Source organism: Melospiza georgiana, chromosome 1, assembly GCF_028018845.1.
Source record: "Melospiza georgiana isolate bMelGeo1 chromosome 1, bMelGeo1.pri, whole genome shotgun sequence".
NCBI classification, from domain to species: Eukaryota; Metazoa; Chordata; class Aves; order Passeriformes; family Passerellidae; genus Melospiza; species Melospiza georgiana.
Window position 1 is genome coordinate 13,445,772 of NC_080430.1, and position 23,385 is coordinate 13,469,156.

Sequence of the window (23,385 nt, forward strand, 5' to 3'; positions counted from 1 at the left end):
ATATTAGTCATACAAAGTTTAAAATTTGCCCCAATCACCACCCTTGAATACTCAGAAGTCTTCCTGTGTGGGTGTGAAGGCTCACTGTACCCAAGTTCCCAAATTCAGGACAGTGCGATAATTACTCTTTGATAAACTTTGACAGCCCAAGAGGGGTCTCATGTGAAGTGATAGGGAACACTGAACTAGGAGTATGCTCCCTATCTGGCAGGCTATACAGAGGCAGTTTTAGGATTATTAGGATTGCAAGTACTTTTCTTAATGAAGGAGAGGCACTCTGGGGTCTGCAAAGAGATCCAAAACAGCAGACAAGCCAGAATGGCCAAGTGGACTTAGCTGGTTTGTATTCTGTAGTGGGAAATCCAATTGTTTCATCTTGGTTACATAGACACAAGTCTATGCAGATCTTCAGAGGTGCAAAATCATCTCTCTCAACAGGGAGAAAGAAGAAATTACCTGAAACACTGAAGCAGGAAGGTAAACCCATGAAGTAGGCTGAGTGCTCCAAAGGACAGAATATAAGTGGCAAAACAAGCCTCAGGGCTGCCAAAGCACTGAAATTCTCACAAAGCAGCACCACAAAAACTTAAAAGTATGCTGATGGCTTTAGAAACAGAGCCAACCTGCCTGAATAGGTTAACCTCAGCTAAAGATTTAATTCCAAGTTTGTACAATTTTGCAATTGCAAGATTCTCTCTCATGTCATGACCTAGAACAAATTCTCTGTATTGGTTTGTTTACACTACTTTCTAATTCTAAGAAAATTCATATTATTCTGTTAGGATTCTATCAACTTCATTTCCTTCTCTCTCCTTACTCTAGGAGCCATCCAGTAAGAAGCTCTGTCGATACTACTATATATCTGAAAAGATAAACACTTGGCAACTTGGCAACGCTCAAGCATTCTTCATCCTGATTCTTTTGTGCATCGTAAGGATCTGCTCAGAACACCCACATACATGCACAAACATTGTGTCACTCACACATAATACACTCCTTTTTCCAACCACAATTTTTTACTTCCCAACATTTCCAACTATAATTCACTGGCAGAGCAAAATGTTGGAATAAGCATCTCATTTATCACTGGACAAAGACAGGCCTTTACTTCTCCTCAGCCCTAAAGGCCAAAGTGGAACTGCTTGCATCTCATTTGTCATAAACTTTCAGTAGAGGAGTTAGTTTATATCTGGGTGGACTGAGACAGGCTGGAGCTTACTGCAGTGAGGTTTTTTGTTGTTTTAGTCAGGATGGGGGCAGAGCTCACAGTTCTAAAGCTTTACTTTCACTGCTGAGCAAGTCTGACTTTATCCTGCCTGAAAGAACAGAAGAGCTGTGGTTCAGAAGGGCTCCCTAGGGTGCTCTGGCTAAGTAATTACAGTAACTTGCATAATACCTCTCATCAAGAAACTGCATTTTCGCAGCAAGAAGAGGAGTCTTGTTCCATTCACAGCACAGACTGAAAAAAAAAAAAAAAAGTCAGTTTTCAGTATTAAACTCCCCGTAATCCATTTTACCTTACCAACACAAGTAAGGGCAGAAAAACTGGGGAAAAAATAAATGAAAAGTGCCATGTGCAGATGTGCAGCTTACTGGGGGACTAGAAATGACACTATTCTTTTTTTGTCTCAGTTTGGTTGAAGGGAGCCCTCAGGAAGGGCTTACATAAGGATTGGTTGGTGACCCCTGAACAGCAGAGCTCTCTTGAACCTATCCATCTATCTCACAGTTCTTCACTGCCAAATTCACAGGCTGCCCCCCAATCAAGGATTGTGCCTGAGGCTTGCTCTTCTACTCCTCAACTGCTTGGCACGTGCAGATGCCTGCAAGTTGCTCCTTCCATCAGCCCCGTGTCAGTCCTGCTCCCTCAGATGGGGACACATCCATGATGCTCTCCAAATGACACCTCTCCAGGCCATTCACAGACCATGAAACCCAACAAGGACCTTTGGTGGACTCCAGGGAACTGAGGCTGTCAGGATGCCATGAGAGAGTCAAGAAGACGGAAACAATGACTTAAGCTCTTATTTATAAGTTGGGAGAATCCTTAGTAAAACCATAGTTGTATCATGTGCCAATTGGGACTACAGTAATAAGGAATACTAAAAAAAAAATCGTGTCTCCATAGCATATTTCTTGGAAGGTAGACAAGGGTTCTCCCCTGGCAGGAGAACCTTCTGCCCCCAGCCCTTAGGGAAGTTCCCCAGCCAGTGAATTGCTGGCTGCAAGGCTGACTGCATCACCTGCTGGCTTTGTTAATGGTGTACAAATCCAGCATGCTATTTCTCTGGCTTTGATTTTAATGAAAATATATTGGTACATAAAACTGAAATGCTTTGTTTTATGGGGGAAAAAAAATCTCATTCTGTACCCCAAAAACCTATTTCTAACTAATTTCATTTCTTTCTCACCTAGCAAAAGCAAGGATATGTTTATTTAGACTTAGGTCAAGCCAAGCTGATTTCCATTTTTAAAAGATTGTTGGCATTTTAAAGGGTACAATACAGTGTTTTGTTAATGAATCCCCATTCCATTCCCTGCCCTTTATGCAAGATTTAATAAATTAAAAATTTTAAACTGTGACAACTTTTACTGAGATCCTGAAATGTCCATAAAATTTATTTGATGAGAAAGCTTAGTCTTATATATTTGTTCTCTATTCATAAGATGCAACGTATTTTGACATTTCCAATTTTTAAAGGTTCTGCTTTCCTCCACAGAAATTAATTGGGTCTGTTCTCCACCTATTTTAACCATTTTCCCTAAGCTCAAGGATGCCAAGGTTCTGCTTAGTGCATAAAACATCTGATATTTTAAAAGAATAAAAAAAATCCTTTTCTTTTCTTGGTGAAGCGTATATTTAAGGATGAATAGACCATTTTAAAATTTCAGCAACAGCACTTAGCCAAGAATGCAGAGATTGATAGTTTCTCAAAAAATTAAGATTATTTTAGGACATATTTGGTTAACAAAATATCTCAGGTTTCCCGCCCAGCCTCAACAGTTGGCTTTTGCTGTACTAACCACTGCTGTTAAATTATATAGTGCACACTACACTTATGATGGACATGGTTATAATGGACAATTGGTTATAGCGGACAAAAACAGATCTCCCAAACCAAACATATTAAGTTCAAGACATTCCTCTCTGGTTATAACAGACAAACATTGGCCACAATGCCATTTTCTGGGCTTTTTCTCAACCCTGTAAGTGTACTGAATAGAATTGGGATCTAGGGAGGAAAGTTACAGGAATACTGTGTTTTCAAAATAGATTGAGCCTTAAGCCAAAGACTGAATGAGATGGTAAAAGAGGTTATGCCAGACTAGCACTTTCTGCCAGCCTGATTGACCACTGCACACTAGATAAACCCAGAATTTTCTATCATCTGATCTCTTCTGCTCTTGGAGCCAGCCTCTGTGAATGCAGTACTGTGGAGATGCTGAAGGATTCCAATCTCCACTCCTTTGTGGGGCTCTTCCTCAGATGTCACAGCCTGTCCTGGGCATGCAAAATGCAACAAACTAAAGGTACTCCAACTGACAGAATAATTTTCCAGGAAACCCTTTGCATCCTGCTTGTATCCACATTTGCTAAGAGTGTAAGGGGGCTCAGTGAGTGAGTTAAAATGCACCCATTTCAAACAGAAAGGAAAGTCTTATGAGCTGTCAAGAAATGTGAAATATTTATGATCTAGAGCTCATGAAAGAATTGCATGTTAGGCTCAGTCAAAATCTCATGAGATTTTCATGACATTAACCCAATCCCAACAGCTATTTCTGATAACAAACATTTAAATGATCATTCGGGTCCACTTCTTACACAGCACATTTCCTGGCTAAATTTCAAAAACTAAACAATTGATTGTGGGTGTAGAAGTGAAAGTTATTTTTCAGGTCTGCTTTTAAACAAAAAGCAAATTCACTTTGCTTTTCACTTCCATTAGAGGCAAACTGTTTGAATTTAAACCTTTTGATCAGAAGAATAGGGACATAAGGACCTTACTCACCTGAGTTCCTCATTGGTGTCTTGGCAGTAAAACACATTACCCTTTTTGAAAGGCTTTAGTACACACTTTTCCTCAGTAGCCACACATTTGTTTTTACAAATGAGCCTTGTGGCAGACCTTTCCTTGCCATCACATGTCACTAGCAGAGCTAATTCTGCAGGAACTTTGCCTGTCTGAAGCTGAAAAACTCCCACTCTGCTTTATGACTTAAAATATAGTAATAAATTAGGACATAATTCACACTTCTCCATTCACAAGCACCCACCCATACCTATGAAACAGCTTTGGTAGAAATAGAGAGATTCTGTATTTGCATGACTAAGGTCCTGCAAGAGAGCACCCAGTCATCTGATGCTAATGGAGAAGAAAAGCTGACCCAAAATGTAATTCTGCATTTCAACAAGTCTCATTTCATTCTATATGTTCTTTGGAGTTAAAGTCTTTTAAGGCACAGTCTTGGTTTCTTGATATCTAAATGCAAAAATGAATACTTATTACATTTGGTAACAAGAACAATGCTACCTGTGAATTTTAGTTATTCCCTATGTGACTTCTGCAAAAGAGTGATGAACATCCCAAGCCAGCACAAAGTACATTGGGAGTTCTTAACCGAATACCTAAAACAAAGTTCCAGAATAAAGCTGAAAATAAAACACAGAATCATAGAATATCATGATCTAGAGGGGGCCCACAAGGATCATAAAATCCAAATACTGACACACAGGACAGAACAATTGAAAATCCCTACCATCTCCCTAAAAGCACTATCTAAAATCTTCTTGAACCTGTCAGATTTGGTGCCATGACCACTTCCCTAGAGAGCCCATTCCAGTGCCCAGCCACCCTCTGAGTGGAGAGCCTTTTCCTGATTTGCAAACTTCCCTTGACTCAGCTTCATGCCATTTCCTCTGGTGCTGTCACTGGTCACCAGAGAGAAGAGAGCAGTGTTGTCCCTCCTCTTCCCCTTTTAGGGAGGCTCTAAACTGCAGCGAGATCTGCCCTCAGTGTCCACTCCAGGCTGGACAGACCAAGTGACCTCAGGCATTCCCTTAATGCTTCCCCTCAAGGCCCTTCACAATGTTTGTAGCCAGTCCTTGGATGCATTCTAACAGCTCTGTATTCTTTTTGCATCATGGCATGCAAAACTGCCCTCAGCACTCAAGGTGAGGCCTCCCCAGCCCAGAGCAGAGCAGGACAATCCCTCCCTTGCCCTGCTGGCCACGCTGTCCCTGATGCCCCCCAGGACAGGGCTGGCCCTCCTGGCTGCCAGGGCACTGCTGGCTCGTGCTCAATTTGCCATCAATGGGGACTCTGAGATCATTTTCCACAGGGCTGCTCTCCAGCCTGTCGTTCCCCAGTCTGTGCAGATGTCCAGAATCTTCCAGGTGCAGAATTTGGCACTTTTCCTTGTTAAACTTCACACAGTTGATGATTTACATCCTCTGAAATATGATGGCAAAATATTTGTCATCCAAAATATTCGGGTGTGACAGCACACATTCAGAAAGATGAAGTTCACATAGTGATTTTCCAGGCAATAGAGGCCTGTTTCCACTTGTATGTATCTTCCCTCTTTGTCATAAAACAAGGGCATCACAAAGCATTGTGATTGCCTACAGATTGTTTCATTTCACCAGCAAGACAGATGCCACAAGTTTGTTCTACTCTGGAAAAAAATTGGCAGAAAAATATGATCAGGGAATGATGATTATGGCAAGTCCTGTGACTGCAAACTTTATAGAGAATATAAACTGGCAAACACATTTGCCTTCTAGAGTAATAGTAAAAAGGGTTTTCAAAATATGTTCAAATGTACTATAATTTCCAAAACTGTAGATAATATCTCTATTTAATTAGTCCATTCAGAACATTTGAGGTTTTGTTATTTTGTGGATTTTTTCCCCTGAGTTTCAATATTTTAGGGTCTATTTTCCATTTATTAAATATATTCTACCTGTATTCAAGCAGTGCTAATGCACGGAATTTGAAGGACAACATGAAGTTTCACCAAGAGATGCTGTTGTCATACAAATTTCTACTCATTTAAACTATCATCATGGCACAAAACTTCAATTACTGGACTTTCTCTTCACTGGCTAACCCAAAACCACAAGAATAAAACATAAATAAGTGAAAAACATCATTTCCCCAGAGAGTGTCTTAAATAATTGGGGGTATATCTTGATGGCTTTTTCTTATCTATCTTCTTTTCATTTCCTTGGTTAAAGATACAATGCTCAACAGAGGGAAAAAAGCAAGGCAAAGAAAAAAGTGCATTAAGATTACAGTTGGCATTTTAAATACAACAAAAGGTACCTATAGGGATGCTTTATTGTGCAGTCAAGTAAACTCCAGCTGTCAGCCCTGTGATCACTCCTTCAATAGGCAAAAAGGACTCAGCTCTAACCTGGCTGCATGCTGGTTCTCACCAGTAGAACAACTACTTCCTTAGGAATTGCATTTACAATTATCCCCCGAGTTTCAAAGAAAACTTTGAAAAAAAATGTGAATAAACTTCTTAAGTGAGTGGGTTTCTTCCCTTTTCTTTTTCTTTTTTCTTTTTTTTTTTTTTTGGCATTAAAAAAAAAAGGCTGTTTATCTGTTTTTGTTAGAGCTAAAGTAAAACCTTTTGCCAGAGATGAAAACTTCTACAGGATAACTTGACAATCTTATGGATTTATTGGTTCTCCTATTATGTTCACATTAAAGAGACCCAAATATGTTAAATATGACCCTCTACCTGCAGAGGGAGAAACGACTGCATGCATGGAGTCAGAGAATATGCACTGATAAAACTTTGATCACTTCTTTAAATGTGGCATTATGGGGAGAAATCCCAGCCTAAAGGAAATGGTGTTTCTGTCATTGGCTTCAACTGGACCAAGCCATTACTCTCTGATAGCAATTTCTAGATCTGTTGGGTAACTTTGTTCAAGATCCACATGCCACAGAACAAGCATAACTGAACACTAGAAATTATTTGAAACTTCCACTATTTTCATAAGAGATTTACTCTTTTAGAGCATTCTCTTTTGAATTTTTTTGGTGGAAAATCATTTAATCAGATAAACTTAACTTAGAAAATCTGCATCAGTCTTACTTGAAATGTCCAATATCATATGTTTTTTCTTCTGGCTTGTCCCATTTTATTTGATGATTTCCATCTTTATTTCCTTTAAAATCTAAACATTAGAAAAATAAAAAATGAGAAATGTGAGGAGGGGGAAGAGGAGAAGAATGACAACTATTTTGGAAGAGAGATGGCTTTTGTCCTTGCATTCAAAGTCAAAGACAAGTCAGACACAAATGATATAGCTTCAAAACTAGAATATTACACTTTTTTCAGTGTTTTGCTATGCTGCTTTCAAGAGAAGCCGCTGTCTTTTAAAAGCAAACTTAATTTTGCATACTGTTTCTGTTATGAAATTATCTTCTCTTTTTAAGTCCATTCTATTAAACAATTTTTCAGAAACTTTTAAAAAATTCTACTCTAGATTTCTCCTTCATGTATATAGGTTAAATATTGCAGAATGACAATAGCAACCTGTGCAAGGCTAAGCAGCATATGGTCTTCAGCAAATAAATAATTTCAAAAAAAATTTTAATGTGGCTTATACATTTGCAAACTTTAGGCAGCAAACCCAACTACAGACAAATATTCAACCATTTCTTTTCAGTGACATGCTTCTCCAGGTGACTGAATGCTTAATTTTCAGTTCTAAACTCAATTTTTAGTAAGCTAACTAATTTTCTCTTTCAACCTTCCACAAATTCATCAACCTTAAAACTTCATAAAATTCACTTAATTTGTTTTGCCATAAGTTCTTGAGCAATCCATAGTCCATGGTTTATATGAAACTACTTTTTCAAAGGTCTGAAATCTCCATTTATAGGCTTTTGAGGAAAGGGTTAAATGTTAAAGTGACTGGCTCAAAGCATGAGGGGAGCTGTCTGAGCCATTTTTTTTGCTTCAACAGTAATTCTTGTTACTTTATAATCCCATTGAAAAAATTTAATGTAAACATGCACCAATGGAAATATGAAACATGAGGAGTGGTGTTGTACAGAGGTTTTCTGCCAAAAAATTTCACTGTTATATAGAATAATCAAAACAATAAAAATACCTACAAAATTACCAGTTTGGTTCATGAAGGTGCTTCCATCCTCAGGAACAGAGATTTGTAAAAAAGGAAACCATACAGACATGAAAGATTTTCTAAAAAATATATATTCAATTTTATCTAATACAAATTCATCAGCTGTGCACTTGCTTTGTGCCCACACTCAAGCAATTAGCAGAGATAGCTTCAAGTCCTTACACTTCAATATTCATGTCATACATTATCTGTATGACATAAAAAGAGATACTCTTTGATATAGTGAAACAGATTTACTATAGATCCTACCAGAGCCCTTGCACAAAATATTTTTATCAGTTAAGAAAGTTTCTAACAAAGTCATCAATAAAAATGGCACGGGAAAATATTTGAAAAATGTAATACCTGTACCTGAGGTATTAATAATCAGGGGTGAAGGTTTACTTTTTGAAAATCTTTTCATCCAGCATATCTGTTAAACACCTGTAAACATCTGTAAACACCTGCCTGCCTTCTGGGGACTCAGCACCCCATGGCTCTTCTCTCTTTCCTCCCAAGCTCCATCTAGCAGGGAGATGCAGCTGCTATATTTTGCTGCTAAAAGCACTCCCAGTTGCTAAGTGGGTCTGTGAGACTCCTCCAGAGTGGGTGGCAGAGCCTCAGCAGCACCAGGTGAGACAGAAAGAGCTCCCAAAACAAGAAGTGTACAAAAGGTGATGACAGGAATCTCATCAGAGCTGATCACAAAGCGATCACTCAGAACCTGAGTTGTGCTGAGTTAGGGACTGGCTGAGCCCCCATCTGCCTCCCTACTCTCTCTCACTATGGCACACACTCCTCCCTTCTTGCTCCTTATTGATAGACAACTGCCTGTGAAAAATTTGGATTCTTTCTTAAATTACTTACACCTAACTACCTCTTTAAAATGTCAAATCCCCAAAAACACTGTCCCCTTCAGTAACCATGATGTTTCAATATCAAGGGTGAATGCAGCAAGTATTCTCAGTGGTGCTTTTACCCTTTGGGATATCTGTTACACCACAGAACCTTAAAAGTTCTCCATAGTACTCAAGAAGCCACAGAAATCTAAAGCTTTAAAATAAATTTGATTTAATACTATCTGCTTAGACGCCTTCTCTTCTAGATTTGAATTCCTTTCATTTGGTTTGTTTATAAACACTCAGAGAAAGCCTTTCTAGACATAACTACCCAAAGTTTGAAACAATGAATGAAGTGAAAGCCATAATAATGTATTGTGGCCATTTATGCCAATGTAAAAAATGGTTGTATATTATTATCAAATGAACCCCATCATATTGGTATTGAGGAGCATAGAGGAATGGAAGCCAGAATGTGACATGGGCATCTGTGCACACAGATGCACTATCCTCTTCCAAAGGCTGGAAAACAGCCCAGAAAAATAATACCTCTAGGTTTCAAAACTTTTGTTAATAGAATATTTTGATTTATGGGGGGTTGTTTTTGTCATTTCATATTTATATAAGTGTTTAACAATACTCAAAATATATAACATTAACTTGAGTAACCAAGTAAAATTAAGCATCCATTTTGCCTAGGCACTTTCCTAATATCTCTTTAGACAACCTAAGTCTTTCAGGACCAAAATCAGTTAAGGAAAATATTACCTTGAAAAAGAGCTTTTAATAGCCAAATGTATTGTTCACTTCAGCCACTTAGAGATAACTAGGCAGATATCCTAGTAGTGGAGGTTTTCATAACCAAAAGCATAATCTGCAATATTCTGCTATTTCGAGTTCTTTTGTCTTTCATGCAGTTGGAAAGACTTAACCACACAATCAGTCATTGATAGAGATATATAATGTGTTAGATTATTTATTAGCAGTACTTTAGCTACAGAGGTAAGAATTTATCCTTTAACCATACACAGGGCTTATTACCTTTATCAGACAGATAGCAGCAAAGCTAGCAAACTAAAAGCTAAAATAAAAAAAGACTGTTGAGATATCAAAAGCATTTCCCACCCATTACTCCTGCTTGCTCACCTCCAGGAGGGGAGAAAAAGCAGTCCTTTTCTTTACACAAAATTCTTTACACAAAAACCTTTCACGTTTGTCTCACTGGCATGTTCCAAGTCCATGTAGAAACCACAGCCCATTTAGCAGAAATCTACCATTTACCATGTGGAGTATAGATCTCTCTGTTCTGGACTTCTCACAATCACATGCTGATTTCCCAACAGGATGGTTTCTGCACAGGTAACATTCTCAGCATAATTAATGTGTTATAAGAAATGAGTTGTGCTCTCTGCTTTCAGACAGCTCTGTGCTGCCAGGGTCACATACCCCCTCTGCCCTGGGCGCCCAGAATCTCCAGGAGGGCTGGGAGAGGGCCAGAGCTCAGGTGTGGAGGGGGACAGAGCCAGCAACCCCCCCGGTGGAACAGATTCAGCAGCCACAGGAAGGGCTCATCTGTGCATTCCCCCACTGCAGTGCCAGGAAAGGGAAAAGGGAGCCAGCACCAAAGGAATTTGTGCGCTCCTGCTGGGGAGAGCAGGGTGCAAGTGCTGAGCCGGCCCCTGGCACTGCAGAGCTGTGCTGGAGCTGAGAATGGCCCTGCAAACACACACCTGACCATGCTGGCCTCATCCCTCTGCTCCAGGTGCTGCAGCTCAGCTCACAGCAGGTGAGAGCTGCTTACTCTGTGCTCCCATGGCAGGATCAGATGAGTCCTTAGGAATGATATTTGGAAAAATCTTTTTTTCCCCCTTCTGTCTTTTGCTTAGTCCAACACTCAGAACACTTTGACGCTTTCAGTGGGATTTGTTCAGTGTCATCAGTGTTCATTTATGCTAAAGAGCCTCTATAAACCTCTCTATATTTATGAAGCTCAGGGGTTTTTTTTATAAAACCATCCAACAGCAATACCTGTGATCTATATACAGTAAATTAAACAAAACTAAACCCTTTTAAGATCCATCTCTCAGAGGTTAAGTCTGTGCCTTCAGTTTCACAGCTACATCTCTGTGGCCGCTTTGGAAAACAAAATTTTCCTTGCATTTGCCTTTTCCTCCTTTTATGAGTGAAATCAGTGCTCACAAAACAGCAACACTCAAGGTAGACAGCCTTGGCAAATATAACTGTTCCACATATGCAGCTTGTGTAATAACTCCATGTGAGGTCTGAAACTGAGGGAAACGAAACAATGGAACCATCTCCAAAATAATGAAGCTTGGTTGAAATAAAAATAAAATCCAGTGGGACACTAGGAAAGTATTTTAGCTATAAAATTGATTAAATGCTTAGCCAGGTAAGTAGGATATAGCTCATCTCTTCATTACAATATTTTCCAAATAAAAGTTATTTTTTCTATGTTCTTTCATTATAGCAAATGACCCCTCTTCTAAATATTATTCCAGCTAAAGACCAGATGTAAACAGTTTATTTTCTGTTGTCTTGTCAATATTTGACCCAACAACACTTAAATTCTTTTTCTAGTAATGTCCATTCACCAGCATAAAGAAAGAAATACAAAAAGAGCTTCTCAATTTCTTTATATGATTACAACACCCTACATATTTTAAAAGAAACACCTTCTTAAAAATAAAAAACATTATTTGCAATTAAAGGTCAGCAGACTTGATTTTGATTGGTTGAATTCCAAAGTAGGTTCATGTCAGTGGAATCACAGCTATCTTCCAATTTGCCTTTGTGTTTAAGTAATGTCTATGATACTGAGAGAAAAGTTAATTTACTGATAATACCTAGCAATACTGGATGTTTTTAAGGCTGTTTTATGCAGTTGTGACAGCTGTATTAGCCCATGAAGCCAAGCTGGGGGAAAAAAAAGTACTTAAACCAGTATAAATTATTTATTATATTAAGTGGTACTCAGTACCAGTATAATGCACTCAAGTGTCTTCTAAATTCTTTCTAAGCCTTTAATTTTATATTTATATAAAATTTATAAAGCCTTTAACAAGTAAAACTGATTAATTTTAATTTTACCTCAGCCATATCAGAAGAGCATTTAGGAGGTTACTGCAAACTGTCCAAATTGTGTAAAATAATATTTTCACTATTCATTTGAGGTAAGAATGAATATAATGACTCCTACACATTAAGAAACTGAAAGAAGCGAGATCAGTGCTAGAATATTTCACCATTTTCTAATTCAAAATACTGAAGTATTGAAAACTAATAGAATGAAAATTTTGACACTTCTCATACAATAACACTCAGCTTTCAGCAATGTTCAATATTTTCTATGAAGTCACTATAATTTTTAGAGGAACATATTAAGGTATTTCTGTGTTCTGAAATCAGAGTGAGAAAGCAAATAAAGAATTAATATATAACACTGAACAACATTCCCCTTTTTCCTAAGGTGTATTCAGTTCAGTCACGTTATGCAAAAAAAAAAATCTTTTTCTGGTTGCAAATTTTTCTTATTGAATGTATTATGGCATAAGATTTTATTAGAAATAATATCACATTGTTACAACTACACAACATCAACTTTTTCTAAGATCCACCATAAAAATATCCTAGGCAGCTGTTGAATCATACTTAATATTTTAGCTATTAATAGTCTTAGAGAGTTTCAATTGATTGGTATTCACTTAATGTCCAAAGCCATTTCTAACAACTGAAAGACATTTTAAGATATTTCCAACTTCAATCAATATCACTTATGAGTATAGTTTTCCCCCAGAATTACTAAATATGCCTGGCTGAAAACAAGAATATTTTCCAAAATTCTAATGCTATTTTCCTAGATAATAAAAAAAGGTAAATGCAAACTTATACTACCTATTAGCAATCAAACAATAGCATATGAGAAACTGCAAATACTTGCATACATATAAATCACTGTGTACTTAGCTCTTGGAAAACACTCATTTTCATTTTCTTTGCACCTTAAGAAACCAAGGTGCTTCTCTTGAAATCACCACTTACATTATCAGCAGCAACTTATGTTGTATCAAGGAATACAAAAATTATTTATATTTGCAAATAATTTTACCTAATCACCTTGACATATTGAAAATCCAGTACATAATAGCCCAGTCCTTAAGTCGTACTAATTAAGAAGCCGAAATCTTCCCATTCTTTTTCAGCAGTCACAAAAGAGCATTTCCTTTACTGTCAATTTTCTCAAATAGGAAATATGTTGTTGCTGTAAATGCATGTAGAAATAACTGTAGCTCTTTTGCATTTCAGTGGTGGATGATTTTTCTTTTGAGTTCAAAAAGAAATATAAGCTCTCTGTTGTTTTAGAAAGGATCCTTGGGTACAAACATTTTCTGGTCTTACTGTGGCCACTTCTCAGTCTTTAAACATTAGTCTCATTCCAGGGTATAAGGGAGTCTCAGATGAAATTTACAGTGTCATTTGAAAACTACATCTAATTTGAGAAGAAACTAAGATTTCATTCTTGCACCATCACAGCTCTGAATTCAGCCACCACCTGCTCAGCACCTCAAACCACCACAGTGGCACACTGCACAGCAAATTTCTGCATACAGATGTCCTGATCTGTTCAGAAAATTTACACCTGAAGAAATATTTCCAGAGAGCTGTAAGAAGGCCTTTACCCAAAAACTGTCAGGAGTTTTCTTGCAAACACATTTTAAAGCCTCACCCAGAGGATTTGCAATAATGTATATATATCAGTGCTTGGATATGGCAAACACTTTTGGAAAGATGTAGGAAAAGTTCAGAATATGTTCTCCTTTTTTTGTCATGGCATTAACCAGACTGGGCTGCACAGTTCTGGGACAGTGTCTCATTTTCTTGAAGAAAGCATAAATTATTGAGACTCACACCTGAAATCTGGAAGTAGATTTAAATTAAAGTGACTTTGTTTCATACTGTTCTGCAAAGCTTCCACTGATTGATATAGGCATCTCTTATTTAGGGAGGAGTTGCATGAATTGAGAAACATGTTCTGCGATGAGACATTATAGGGGACAAATCCAAATGAACCACAGCCCATACTCTCCTCCATGAAACCATGCCATTTAGTTTTCCTGTTTTGTTTTCTCATTCTTTTGGCTAATCTTATTCTGTGACATGCAAATTATATTCAGAAACTTTGTGGTTGCTATCTCTATCTCATGAAAGACTGAGAAAATAAATCTGACACCCCAAATGTATAGATTAAAGTCTTAGCCTTCAATCTCCTTTGCTTTTCCCCTGAAAACTATCCACACAAGCCCCAAAGAAGTACAACTCTCAGGGTCCTTCAGAAGCACAGCTCATGCTGTCCAACATCACTATATCCCTTCCTCTCCTCTAAAGTGCCTTCTTGACCTGCTCCTGCCTTACAGTCCTGTTCAACTTACAAGTCTGTGCTCTATTCTACTCATCAGGAGTTTTGAGTCCAACAGGAATTTTAACCATTAAACATAAAGAGAAAGGCAAGGCACCTGATGCAGAAGTTATTCTGACATAAAGTCACTCTGTAGCCAGAGATCCAGAGCCCTAAAGATTGAGATTGGCAGAATTTAGGAAAGCAAAACAAATTTATGCTTCTCAAAACCCATAAGTAACTCTCCTGGTAATGGAGAGTTCCTGGCTGTCTGAAACAATTTTGGCACCTAAGGAAATGTCTGAAAAGGTCCTTAGGGCTGTGTTTGGAAGAACAGGCTTGGCAATATCTCCACTTATTAAAAACAGGTCAGCTGTCCCCAGGAAAGCACTGGAAACCAAGAAATTGGAAAAAAGGAGAGACATCTCTGCCAGACTGCAGGTTAGACACCAATTCAAGAAGCAAGACCAAGGCAGTTCTTTTCTTTCAGAATCAGCTCCCCACTCCATGTGCAGCCTGTGCCCCTCTGAGCACACACTGAGCATCCCTGTGCGACCCAGGGCTGTCCCTGCACTGCCTTCCTTGTTGGCTCCAGCAGTGAATCTGATTTAGAACCATGTGACTATAAAGTTACAATTTTACTTCTGTGAAAAACATTCCCTGATTGTTTTTAAGGCACCTTTACACTGCTGCCCAGAGTGAGAAAACACCAATAATTTAATCCAAGTATTTATCCAGAGAATCCAGCCCTGACCAAAATAATCCATGTGGCTGTTTCATAAGGTTTTAGAAATGGCATCAGTGACATTTCTCACAGACTTCAGCTGGCAATAACTCACCAGGCATTCCAATTCATTATATTTCTCCACTCCCCTAGCACAAAGGATATTTTAATTTCTATATTTTGACTCTGCTGAACACTTGAAGACTGTATTGTTTTGTAGTCCCTAGGGCACCAGGCAAAACAAACACAGAATTTCAAACTTTCCACAACCTCATGCTGTGATAACAGTTTCAGTTTATCCTTATATTTTAAAATCTGTCTCCAGTCATCAGGATTGAGAACATGGGGTAAACTTCTGCTGCACAAGATTTATTCACTTTTTAATCCTGTGTGGCTGTAAATTGCCCCAGCCCCTGAAACCACAGATTGTTACCTCTTTAAAACTCAGGGGTATATGACTTACTTTTTGCCTTTTTACCAAAACAATTTTTGACCTGTTAAAAGGGAGAACATAAGGGATCCTGGTGGTGGAGAGAACAAAAACAGTGAAAATACTTGTAAAAGGTACAAGATTTTAGTAGTAATAGTACTGATATTAGTATGCTTGCAAGTATTGACATTAAACAAAGCCACAAACTTAAGAAAATTAGTAATGTCTGTATTCAGCTTTAGTGCCTTGCTTCTTGCTGAGGCTGTCCTCAATCAGCCTTCACTATGTGTCTCTCTGGTTTCTTATACTCCAGTTCTTGGGTGCAAGGATTGTTTTTCCCTTGTCCTTGGAAAGCACCCAGGTCATTTTAGACATAGCCACACCATAAATAATCATTATCCAAGCTGCTGGAATGCCCACTCAGTGCCTTAGCTGCATGGCTGCACGTTCAGTCACCCCTTGTTCTCTTCCAAGGATTGTCCCATGTTTCCTGCAGTTTACTGCCAGCAGCAGGGAAACATCAGGATCAAATGTATAGTTTCAAAAAAGGAGAAATTCTCCCCCTACTTTTTCTAGGAAAATTAGATAAGGGCAGTTGCAATGAACTCACGGAGAGGGTGAAGCACCCAGAGCCTGCCAGGGATGAGGCTGCATCATCACTCAGGCAGAGCTGCTGCACACACAGCTGTGCAGGGGCACCAGTGCAGCAAGCACTGCAGGGGAGGCTCCCGGAGAGCTCGTGCTGCAGCTGTGCAGCCCTGCAGCGCTGGCCAAGTGACCCCACTCCCAGCACGGCCACAGAATCCAAAAAGCTGAGTTCATCACAGTTATGTGTTCATAGGCAGGGGGAAAGAGTCAGAAAAACAAATATTTCTTCTTGCTTTAACATGTGGGATTGAAATGTATAAGGCCTGGCTTTAAATTACTGCCCAGGTTCTCCAGCTCTCGAGTGCATCAGCTGCTTTGTGCTGCCACAGATGGAGCTGCAAAGAGGTCAGAGGGAGTTCCAGCTGACCTCCATGAAAGAGCTGTTGAATAAAACACATCAAAGAAATGGGTTCCCTCAGCAATTTCTTCCTCAAGTTTCCCTTTTGTAAAGGATTGGAGAATGTTATTCACTTTATTACACAGAGCTCTTTAAGAACTTTAACACTAAGGCAAGAAATTAATTCAGTGACAAATTTTGGCATAACTGCTAAATATCTACACCTCTGATGAAAGCAGAATATCTTCATTTAAATTACTATATATAGTATACTAAATTAAATTGGTTTTGAACTCAAAGTTATGTAAATTGCAAAAATTAATCTGTAATTGGAAAAACAATTGTATTTTTTGAGGGATAGGGGGACAATCTATTGTAAAGTGAAACAAATATTTCCAATATTATTAAATCTTTCACCAAAAAAGACATTCCAAAGATGAATCCCCTCCTTAACTTAGACTAATTCATTCTATCTATAAAAAGAAGAAATATAAACATCTGAAACCTGAAAAAAATATTAATTATTAGTTGCACATTTTACACACATCTCACTATCCAGATGTAATCAACAGGAATCCCTTCTAATATATAGCAGTAAAGCTGTATTTTTTGAACACTTGCTGCTGAAGTAGCAACACAGCAGAATGTCCATTGTTTCACATTACCTTTACATTTAAAGCTACCATCCTATATAATGCAGAAGTGGATACTGTATATGTTGGCAGTGTGCTGTAAATAATGAATCATCCAGCCACCCAACAGTCATGCTAAAATTATGATTAGAAAACCACAGAGTAAAAATCAGCTTTCCCTCTTTCTGACCTGTGACAAACCTGGTCAAACTCCTGCAAATTTCTTCACAAGAAAACCTTTATTGATATACCAGGGAAGTTTTAATTTCTGCCTGTTTTTCTTGTAGGCATGTCAACTGAAGTGATGGCCAAGATTCACACCAAGAATTCATAGGGTTTGCCTACAGTAAGTGAAGAAATACCATTGTAGGTACCTTGTAGGTAGTGTGGAAGGAAAGAAATATTAAAGTAAAATAATTGCACAAGACACAAAATTGTGTGTCTAGATTAATGTAAGAGGTTACTCAATACAGAGCATTTTCAAGCACATTTAGGTTAGGTAATGGGGTAATTGAGCTTTCTTGCACAACCTTAATTAATCTCAGCAAAGTACCTACATTATGAGACAATCTTAAGTGATTATGTACTACAAATCCTGTATTGCATTTTACAATGCACACAACAGTCTTTCTTTTTTTTCTGAAAATGAATCAAAATGATCTAGAGTTGTCTGAAGAAGCCCTTCTTAGGACTGCCTTTACAACAATAGGAAGTTTTATGTATCTAAAACTAAATAAAAATAGTACTTAACAGTGTATTCTATCTGGGATCCTCAAGAAGATTTACAAAGCTCTACCAGAATATATGGAATCTAGTTTGCAAAGGAAATAAGTGGAAGCACAGCAAAGTCTTCATCTTTACTTTGAAGACCATTCTGCATTGTTCTTTGAAATGAAGAGAGAAAAATAATAAATCTCAATTTTCTTCCTTTCTTAAAACTACTTAAAATCAGGGATTACATGGTTCACAATGAACTTTTAGAATTGCTTTCTAAGGCTTTGTCCAGATATGTATTAAAAGCATATGTCTTGTTGCACTTTCTAAAGATGGAAAGGGTTCTACCTGTATTTACATATTTTGATTCAAAATCTCCTTTATTCTCAGCTGGGAACAGAAAAGCCTTTATTATTCTCAGCTGGGCCCAGTCCCACAAACATTTCAGCTCTGCCTTCATCAGATGCAGATCACACCAGCATTTATCCCCACTAATCACCACTCCCTCTGGCACTGACATTATCCTGGGGAGTTTCCCATTCACCTGACATCAATTACCCTAGACCCTGCTGATACTTAATTCATATCATCATACTTAATTAATCATTAACCCCTTCACTTCAGTCAGTGTTCTATAATTGGTGCTCACAGCATCTGCAAAATATTAAGGGTATTTGACTGTACATTTATCATGAGCTCTTCTACTACAGCATAAGGTACAGGCTCCACACTTCAGCCATGTTTCAGAAGGCTATCACACAAATATATTAACACCAGGAAAAATTAGTATTCCTTATCCAGCAGCTCCATAAATCTAGCAGTTGCACATTTACCATTCAGTTCTCTTCATAGGCATTTAATAAAGTCCTGTTCTCCCAAGGATATCAGGAGACCTGCCTAATCACTTAGCCAGGAAAAATGCTCATGGAGAGTTCATGGCAGAGCTTCATATTTCAAAATATTTAAATATAATAGACTTTAAAATTTAAAGGAAAAGTCCAATTCTAAATTTAACTGTTGTCAGCTTGCTCTAGAAATGGGGCTTTTTACCTGATCATGCTACTGACAGAGCCTGTGGTAAAACACATACCTGAAGTGAGTCTACAGCAAGCTGTGCATCTCTGAGAATGTCTGATGTTGTTTGGGTATACCATAAATATGGATATTTTTGTTATAAGGAGGCAGGAATTCTATAAAGCTTCAAAAATCCACTTACTCAGACAAACATTATACCTTGTTTTGTTTGTTTTTCCATTGGAGACCTATAAATGGGGGTGGGGGAAAGAGGAGTCTAGTGTGCATGAAGTCTTTAGTGTAGGACTCTAAACATACAGTGAGAAAGGCAAGGAGGCTGAGAAATGAAACAAATACTGGGAATGGCTCATTTCAGAGAACAACCACCTACCCAGATTGTGAGAAAATTATCCATTATCAGTGGATTGGATTCTTATTTACATCCTGCGGGGTTTTGTTATATTTTATAACCTCTTTTCATGTTTATCTTTTAATGGTACATTTGAATAGAATGTCTATAAAATTACATTTATCTGAAAGAAAAGAACCAAAGAATTGGTACAGAGGATATATCAGTGGATCTTAAGTTAACAACAAATCAGGAGGTCCATACTCTACACTTACTCTACTGAAAAACAAATAGCACATTGCTGATGAGATGTTTTCCAGGTCTTTATATTCTGCTTTTATTTTGTTTTGCTTTTAGCTTTACAGAAGAGAAATATTTAAAGAGTGGAGTATCTAACAAATCTCATTTCACAAGCATCAAGAAAGAGGTTAATGAGGTTTCAAAATAGGGTTAAGTGGTACCACCATCACAGAAGCTGTGAATGTTTGTAGAAGATGCACATGAAAGAAGACCCATTTTAATAGTATGGAAGATTCTCACTTTCATTTCTTCTAGCAGAGTAATGCCAGAGAGATTTTTAAATTTTTATTAGAGGTGCAAGATAAAATAGAACAAAGCCACATTTACTGGTCTCATATCTTCACTAATCAGGTTGCAGAGATCAATTAATACAAAAATAAAAATTTAACTTTTTTTTAATATGTATTTCTCTTAGAAATATCTCTAGAAAATACATCAAAGTTTTACATCAGTCCATGTCAGACTGAAATCAAACAGTTTTTCCTTGTGGCCAGGCAGAATACAAACATATCTGTAGATCAATGCCTATTACTTCACTTTGAAAACAAAATAAAACAAAAATAATCAAGCATTCTATTCCCTGCAGTTCCATCAAACTGGTTGCACTAGTCTTTAACTTCTGCAAGAGAAGAGACTTGTGGATCCATGTGGTAAGTCAAAATTTTAGTGGTGTAAAATCACCCCTCCCTATTACCATCACCTGTGTTGTTTCCTTTTACCAGGTAAAGAGTTTGCTGAGCATTTCCAAAGAAAGATATATTGCTACAGGAATCTTCAGCTGCAGAAGTCAAGGAATATGGTTTATATCTAGTAGTTGGAAAGAGTTCAAGCTGAGCCAAAGAGAAGATTTCTTTAGCTAAATTATGTTTGTTTAAATTTTTCTAAAGAATTTAGCCAGAGGCAGTCAGTGAGTATAGAAAAGTTCAGCCCAAACAGTTGAAGTGTGATGAAGATATTTATTATGAGACATGTCAGGCAATTTTAGTAACAGGTCTTTCTACTCCACCCCTTCCAGCCCCCAATATTGATCTCCTTAAAGGCACCAGTTACAGGTATTAACTCCAGACCTGGTTGTAATGAATGATATCCCTCCCATTCACTTTCAAGCTAATTGAAAAAAATAACCCATACATTTATGGAATCTAACATCATGAAAAGCAGAATCTTTTTCACGAAAGAACTGTCCCAATGGTAAAAGCTGAGCAAAGCCAGGCTTCAGATTCTAGGAGTTTTTCTTGTGCCTGGGTTATGCATCTAATGGAGGCTCCATAGCCAGGACATGGTATACACTCATAAGGAAACAAAAGAAAAAGACCTTGTGGCACAGAAGAGGATTGAAAAATGGGCTTCCAAACAGCAAGGGAAAAACTTCTGTGTTATTACTTTTTCAGCATTACTTGTTCTGCATTTGGGCTAGCACCATCATTTTTTCTCTAATCAGAAAAAATATCTGATAATCATTAACAATACAGAACAAAGAGCAAATTTATAAGTATTTTTATATACTGCTTTGTGGGGTTTTACTTTTGTTTTGTTTTGTTTTTTTCTGACATAGGAAAAGCCTTTACATAAATTTCCAAATATGTAATATTTGCATTTAGTTTGTTTGACATCATTCCCTGTTCTTGATTCATAATACTTTATTCAGAGAAAGTGTTTTTCAGTGGCACTAGTCTCTGTAATCTAGAATTATGTTAAATTAATACCTGAGACACCAGTTCACACAACTCATGGTGAGTCTTCCTGTATTTGTCATCAAAAACAAGGGTTACACAAGAAATAATTTGCTGGATTACACTGCATTAATAGTTTCTGATTTAGCACATTTACGTTTGACATGAGACAGGCTGCTGTTTCTAGTGAGAAAGCAAAATGCAACAGATAATTGGGTGACAATGGCAGCTCTAAAGCCTCCTCCCTTCACATGCCTAGAGCACAGTGCAGAGCAGACATACACAGCAAACACATCCAGCCCCAATATGACACACCTGCCTGAGCTGTTCCTCCTTCTCAAACAGGTGCCCACACTGATGAGCATCAGTTCTCCTCAGTTTGCATGCTGATCACTGCATAACAGGCTCAGGTTTTCCCCTGGTAACCCACTGGCTATTTCTTTTTCCCAAATTCCCTCCAGAAAAACATTTCTTGACCCCGTAGTCCACCTGGCCATTGGTCCATCATGGCCCAGCCACAGGCATGGAGCTGCAGTGTCTCCTGGGGACCCAGGGAATGCTCAAAAGACAGTGGAGCAACAGTTTCTATTCCTACAGAAACAAATATGTCCTTGAAGGAAGAAACAGTTGCTGTTAACTTTGTACCATTTGCAGGGCTACAGCCAAAAGGATATTGCTCCTTCAGGAAATACAGTCTAGGGATTCCCCTTTAGAGAGACCACTTGAATTGGTTAGAATAGTTCCCAGAGCTGCTATGAATCCTATTGGCCATTTCTCCATCTAAAATACTCAAACTAAATACATAGAAACAATATCAGAGGATTAACTGGAAATCAAATTATAACTTCCTTGCCTCTATGCTCTTTTTTAAGCGCTCACATGAAAATCAGAAACTTTTTTCTATACACATTTTAAATTTCTTTTTAAGTCACCTTAATCATAACTGTGTGAATGTAAACGTTTTCTAGAAACGTTAAGATATTTTAATTGCTGCCTTTGCTGTTTAATGGCTGACTGAGAAAAATTCTTTCTGGGTAGGTCTCTGAAACAGATTGAAATATCCACCTAGATAAAGAAAGCCTCTCCTGGAGGGACTGCCTGAATGGCAGATGGACCAGCACACTCTTCTGGCTGTTATTGTTGTCTGACTGTTGATGATAAGTACAGACCAAAGAAAAAAATTTAAAGCAACTTTTGCTTACCAGCTGAGCAGAAAATAGCAGCCTGGTATAGAATAGAAATAGTAAATTTGAGGCATACGTGGATTTGGAACTGTAAAGAACCCCTGATAGGATTGGGCAAGCAGCTTCATTCCAAGTCCAAACAACCTGAACTGCAGCTCTATAATTATGTTTGGATTTGGAGGGTTTTTTTCTGCCCGTAATATTTTGTTTGGCTTCTGAATGGTTTGGAAGTTAAAACTTCTGCTATTTGCTTATGACATTCAGTGTTGGCAAGGATGCTGCATTTCTGAACTATGGAAATCTAAATCCCAAGGATATTTGAAAACCATCATTTTCAGTATAAAAGTTTAGATATTCTGGGTAATCAGAGCAATTTCAGTAATAGGAGTCTCACAATACATCAGCCTTGTGACTTTGTTTGCTTGAAAGGTAAAAGGTGGGTCAGCATGTATGTGATATAAATAGCAAAAATTCATCTTAATTATTATGGAGGTAAAGTAGTGTCACTGATAAACATTATTCAGGGCCCTCCTAGTTGGATGTGGTCTATAAGCAGAGTTTCTCATTTGCAGAAAATGCTATTTTGCCTGGTATTTTTGGCTGAAAATTCCATAGAACTTTTTGAAATTCCTTGTGAGCTCAAGGCCCTGGACCAGCCCAATGTTTCTGTCAGACAAATCACTGACTTCACCACCAAAATTGCCTCCTATGAAGCAGCAGTACTACACTTGCGTTGCCCAGCATGTACTGCATATTCAGAACACTCAGCATGACTGGTGAATCCAAGGGAAAATAAGATACACATTCACACAGAAATCCAAAATAATCTCTGCTCCTCAAACAGTAGGTGGAAGGATTGCATAAGTGCTTCTGTAAAGTATGCTGTACATTGATGCAACTGCCCGAGTTCAGCTGATCCAAATTCTCCTAATTTATTGTAAAGCATTCATTAATTAGTTGGTCTTTAACATATTGACAATTT